Below are 6,674 nucleotides of genomic sequence, written 5' to 3'. Positions count from 1 at the left end.
TTATCTCAGCTACATGATTACTTAACTCCTGGATTTTCTTCAGACGTGAGGATTCTAGTGTCTCTGGGTTTTGGTTTTTTGTTGGGTTTTTTTTTTTAATCAGTTCTCAGGATTGACCCCTTAATTTCCTGTACAACCCAAAATAGCATTCCCATGTGCTCTCTATCTGGCAATTCAAGGGCTGCTTCTTCTGTGTAAACCATTAGGTTTGGGTTGTCATCAATAATGAACTTTTTCTTTAGCCTGTTTTGCAGTAGTTCCTGGTGTAGGCTATTTTTTTGCATTGCAATTTAGTTGAGCAGGTGGTGGTGCAAAGGTTTCTGGAATATGTGGGGTGGAAGGGACTGGCTCTTTAGGTTAGGGGAGGATCAGATAACAGCTGGTAAACATATTGTGTAAAGATGAGGAAGGAATGTTAGTTGGATGATTAGGAGGATTAGGGTATTGGTGCTCAGGAGAAGGTTTAATCATAGGAAGAGTTCCCATTAAGTACAGTGATTTTGACTGAGTTGGAGAAGATGGTAATGGGAGATGTGATTTTAATTGGTAAGTTAAAGGAGATTGTGTATCACTGAGGTTGAGGGAGAAGGTTCTAGAGGTTATTTGGTATGGGTAAGTGAGGGATATATTGAATCTACCAGAGTCACTTATCAACCCTGTATATTATGTAGGGGCAGTGCAGTCCTTCCTTTCTTGTGTTTATTACAGTGGATTCCTGCACAGCTCAGAACTATCCACTCCAGATGTGTGTTCCTAGAGTAGATATGGCGTATTATAGTTGATGCCCCAGGGAAGAAGGGCTTACAAGCACAGGGCAATCTGGATAAGGACTATGGGCCCAAGTTCTGTGGATTACCTAGCCTGTGGCAGGAAAGCCGCCATGAAACACAGGGACACTCATATATGTGTGAGAAAGAGCTTTATATTAAAGAGTGATTGTATATTGAGAAAACATCCCAGCACAGTCTAGCTCAAGTCCATAAGTCCAATATTACCCATATGTCCAATACTAGTCCATAAATTCCTCTTCAGACCCATGCAGCACATGCAATGATACTGAATGCACAAAGATCACAGGCCAGTGGGTGCGCAGTCATGTGGATCCAATGACGGTGGAAGCATCTCAATGATGGCGCAGGTCTCCACGTGGCTCCTCCAGCTCTGTGTATGGCTCCTCAATGTGACTCCATGTGGCTTTCCAATAGAAGGATGAAAGCAGAGAGAGAGGAAGTTCCCAGAATCCTCATGAGAAGGCCATGCACACAAGGAAGCATCATCAGGCTGTGACCTGATTGACAGGCTAGACTCCACCCCTTTATTCTTCATACCCTCAACTTGACATGAGATTATGTAACTACCACATGCCAGGTTTCATTTCCTCTGGTGGTGTAAGGAGTTTTGTGTTTCCTTTCTCAAAAGAAATTAGGAACAAACCTAACAACCTCCTGGAGCCTTCTGCGCTGAGGGTTCCAGCCACGCCTCTGTCTCACCAGCACGGGATCCCTCCCTCTCCAGTAGATGGGACTATCTATCTGCAGAGCCTTGTCCTGCCCTGCACCAGGAAAGGCAACTGGGCCTCAGTGAGGGATTATCCCCAGTGAGAACCCTACTCCATGGGCCACCATGGTTTCTAGCATCCTTGGGCCCCTAGGAGTCCACTTGGATGTCCATGGGATGCCCCCAAGGAGTAGACTGTCCTGGGTCACCTCCCCATGTTGGCGAGCCACTGACCAGAGCAGGGAGTAGGGGGGAAGTGGCTGAGAGGTGAGGGAAGGCTTCACTGAATGCTGTGAAAAGTGAATGTGCAGGTGGGTGCTGAGTAAAGGCGATGTGTGTGTGATGAGCACCCTGGCGTGCTGTGAGACCCAGTCTTGTGTCCCAGTCCCCCAGCTCAGCCTCCTCACCTGTAAATCTGGTGATCACACAGCAAATTCTTCATGCAGGCAATCCTACATTGGCATCATCTTCCCAGAAGTCCTCATCAAATTCTACTATCTTAGTGTTTGTCTTCTGGGTTTCTACGAGGAGATGTTGGGTTATTCCTAGTGTTTTATTTTGTCATATTGTTCTTGTAGTGCTCTACTGGGGTTTTCTATCTTCTCTTCTGCTTTTGGTTTGTTTTTTTCTGTAGCTCTGTTGAATGTTTCCTCCATTCACTTAAAGTATCGGCTTATCATCCTTCTTAACTCCTTCATGGAAAGGTTGAATGTCTTTTCCTCTTCTAGTAAATCTCCTGAGCCTGGGTCTGTGTAAAGGCCACTCATTTGTGCCATCTTTTCTTGTTTCCTCATGTGCACTGAAATTTCTTTTGTTTCCAAGATATGCTATTATTTTTGTACTGGTCTGTTTCTTGGTTAAGGTGTATAAAATGACTAAAAACCTCTATGAAATAATTGTAGATATTAAATTTTCAAAGATTGCTGGGTCATGTAGTAATAACCTACTCCTAATAGGGATTGATAACAGAAAAATTTTGCTACTACAGCATCTAGAGTATTATAGGCTTGATGATAAACAAGTGGTCATCTAGCTGAGAAGCAACAAAGTCTACATGGAAGAAGAACACCAGCCAGTGTGATCATGAGGTGTCGATGGGATCAGTTATCAGGCATTAAAGACCCAGAACAAAAAAATTCCTATCACTGTGAATGAGGGGGAGTGTAAAGTGGATACCCAAAGCCCATCTGTAGACAATTGGACATCCCCTTACAAAACGGTCACAAGGAAAAGATGAGCCAGTGAGTGTGCAGTATAGCACCATTGAAACAAACAACTTCCCTCTAGTTCTTTAATGCTTCCTCTCCCCACTAGCATGACCCCAATTCTACCTTACAAATCTGGCTAAATTAGAACATGTACAAGAGTACAGATAAGAGCTGGAAACAAAGGGAATCCAGGACCTATAAACCCCTCAGGACTCATATTGAGAGTAGTAATACCAGGAGAGTAAGGGGAATGAGTGGGGAGAAAGGGAGAACTGATCACAAGGATCTACATATAGCCCCCTCCCAAGGGGATGGACAACAGAAAAGCAGGTGATGGAAGACATTGATCAGGATAAAACATGAAAAAATGATGACAATTTATAAATTATCTAGGGTTCATGACGCAGGGAGGGTGGGGAAAGGAAGGGAAAAAATGAGAAGCTGATACCAAGGGCTCAGGTAGAAAGAATTTGAAAATGATGATGGCAACAAATGTACAAATGTATTTGCCACAACTGATGGATGTATGGTTGTGATAAGAGTTGTATGAGCCCCGAATAAAATGATTTTTTTAAAAGAAAGAAAGAAATGAAGCTGGATATTGCATAATAGAGTTTTGCAAGACCAACGACGTCTTCATCACAAATATCATTTTTCAACAACATGAATGGCAACTAGATATGTGGACTTCCCCAGGTGGAATACACAGGAGGGGAAAGGACTACGTCTGTGGGAGAAGATGATGGAGAAACTCAATATAAGCAGCTAAATTGAGGTCAGGGGCTGACTGTGGAACGGACCACCAATTTCTCATATGGAAGTTCAGGTTGAAGTTGAAGAAAATTAAAACAAATTTAGTAGCACCAGAATATGACCTTGATTCTATCACACCTGAATTTTGAGAATGTCTCAAAAACAGATTTGATGCATTGGACAAGAATGACAAAGACCTGTTTCACTGTAACATAATATTGAGAACATTATGCATGCAGAAAGAGGTCATTTAAAAGATAGGAAAGAAAGAAAAGACCAGCATGTGTGTCAGAAGAGACACTGAAACTATTGTAGAGTAGCTAAGGTACATGATATAAATGATGATGTCAAAGAGCAGAACACAAAATTTCAAAGGACAGCTCAAGAAGACAAAGTAAAATATTATAAAGACTTAGAGTTAAGAAACCAAAACAAAAGAATACACTCTACATATCTTAAAGTGAAAAAATTTGAATAAAAAAATTAAGTCTGAAGTTGCAATATTGAAAGATTCTCTGGGCAAAATGTTGAATGATTCAGGAAGCATTGAAAGAACAAGAAAAGAAAATACAGATCCATTGTATCAAAGAGAACCAGCCCACATTCCACCATTTCAGGAGGTAGCATATGTGTAAGAACCAATGGTACTGAAATGATAAGTTCAAGCTGCAATGAAAGCATTAGCCAAAATAAAGCACCAGGAATTAATGGAATGCCAACTGAAATGTTTCAACAGACTGATGAAACACTGGAAGTATGGGTGAAGAGCAAATGTTCTGAGAATGCTGAGGGCCATGAATGTACAAATATGCTTTACCCAATTGATGTATGTATGGATTATGATAAGAGTTGTATGAGCCCCTAATAAAAATTATTAAACAACAAAAAAAAGAAGGAAATACTGGAAGTAGTCACTCGTCTATACCAGAAAACTTGGAAGACAGTTAGTTGGCTAATTGGCTGGAGGAGATCCATATTTGTACTGATTCCAAAGGAAGGTGACCCAACAGCAAATTATAAACCATGCAAGTAAAATTTTGCTGATTATCATCCAATAATGATTGTAGCAGAACATTGCTAGGAAGCTACCAGAGGTTCCGGCCTGTGTCAGGAGACATGGAACAAGGGATATCATTACTGATGTCTGATGGGTTTTGGCTGAAAGCAAAGAATACCAGAAAGATATATACTTGTGTTTTATTAGCTATGCCAAGACATTCACTATGTGCATAATAACAAACTATGGATAACTTTGAGAAGAATAAGAATTCCAGAACACTTCATTGTGCTCATGCTGATGTACATGGATCAAGAGACAGTTGTGCAAGTAAAACAAGGGAATACTGCTTGGTTTACAATCAGGAGAGGGATGCATTGGGGTTGCCTTTTCTCCCAATACTTGTTCAATCTGTATGCTGAGAAAATCATCAGAGAAGCTAGATTATATGAAGAAGTATGTGGCATCAGGATTGAAGGATGACTTATTAATAACCTGTAATGTGTAAATGACACAACCTTGTTCGCTGAAAGGGAGGAGGACTTGAAGCCCTTGGTGATAAAGATTAGGATGGCAGCCTTCATTATGGATTATGACTCAAAATAAAGAAGTAGGGAAGTGTTCAAAGCACTTCTGCACATCTTCACACATGACTAAAGATTATCCTAATGACAAAATCACTACGGTTATTTCTGATGGGTCTGTAGTAAATTTGGGTTGCATAAAAATGTGAAGAGAAGTACAGGTCACTATTGAAGGTTGTTGAGAGATATCCCAGAATTACTAGATGTAGTGTGGGTAGCAGGTCATTCAGGTCTGAAGCTCAGGCCATTCCAATAGAGATTTTGACAAATTCTGGCAATATTCACCCTACATCATTTGAAAGGCACTAAAGTTGTATGCATTCAGAGTAGAAAGCAGAAGGCGATCCAAAAAAAACCTGAGTTCAGGAGAAAAGATAGCAGCTGTGCTTAGGAAACCCAACCGAGTTCAATTCCAGGAGAAATCTGAAATTCAATTTTTTATCAAATTGGAGAGGGCAAGAAGAGGCTTAATTGTGGAGGGAAGAGTTTCTTGTGTGTGTGTGTGTGTGTGTGTGTGTGTGTGTGTGTGTGTGTGTGTGTGTGTGTAACAACAGTAACAAGATCTATGTCAAGAGGAAAAAGACAGTTTGAGATAAATGTTTAGAGCAGTGGTTCTCAACCTTTCTAATGCCGCAACCCTTTAATACAGTTCCTCATGTTGTGGTGACCCTCCAACCATAAAATTATTTTCATTGTTGCTTCATAACTGTAATTTTGCTACTGTTAATGAATTGTATTGTAAGTATCTGATATGCAGAATATATTTTCATTGTTACAAATCAAACATAAGTAAACATAATTAAAGCATAGTGATTAATCACAAAACAATATGCAATTGTATATTGTGAAATATTTATGTTTTGCAATGGTCTTAGGCAACCCCTGTGAAAGTGTCCTCCAACCCCCAAAGGGGTCGAGACCCACAGGTTGAGAACCGCTGGTTTAGAGTGTTGAACATCTGCCAGGAAACTCCATTGTATTAATTTTTCTGGGGCAGACATTTTCCCTCTTTAAAAGTAAACATTTTGTTGCAGCAATACAATTACTGTAAATACTCAAGTATAAGCCAAGTTTTTCAGCACATTTTTTATGCCATTTTTGTGGTAAAATTAGGTGCCCTGGCTGATATTCGGGTGTGCTTGCACTCAACTATATACAGTATATTAATTCTAGAAAACTTTGAGAAATCAATATAAGAATAAAACTTCACCCATTCTCCTACCATTCAGAGTTAATTAGTGTTAATCATTTGTGGTCTTGTCCTTCCATTAATGAATATTGTATTAGCATATCCCATTATTCTGCATACATAATATATACTCAGCTTCTATAATATGCACATTAATTATCCTTTGTCCTATATTTTAAAAATTCTTTCTAAATGCAATACTTATACAAGGGGGTACCCCCCAAAAAACGGAAGCCTCCACCCAGTGGAGCCTTTCATTATACATATTTTTCCCCAGTAGGTGAGCATCAAGCAACTCACACTGAGTTAGTGCACCAAGTGGCATCGCCTGGGAAGATTCTCGCTGGTCACAGTGAATTTTTTATAAAACCAGTTTTGCTCAAATCTCGTTTATTGTGATGGCTGATTTAAGAGAACAGCATGTAGGCTGTGATATTTTGTTTCCT

Source organism: Echinops telfairi, unplaced genomic scaffold (genome assembly GCF_000313985.2).
Source record: "Echinops telfairi isolate 266 unplaced genomic scaffold, ASM31398v2 ScPeMD7_6273;HRSCAF=7185, whole genome shotgun sequence".
In the NCBI taxonomy this organism is placed as follows: Eukaryota; Metazoa; Chordata; class Mammalia; order Afrosoricida; family Tenrecidae; genus Echinops; species Echinops telfairi.
This window is presented reverse-complemented; position numbering follows the sequence as displayed.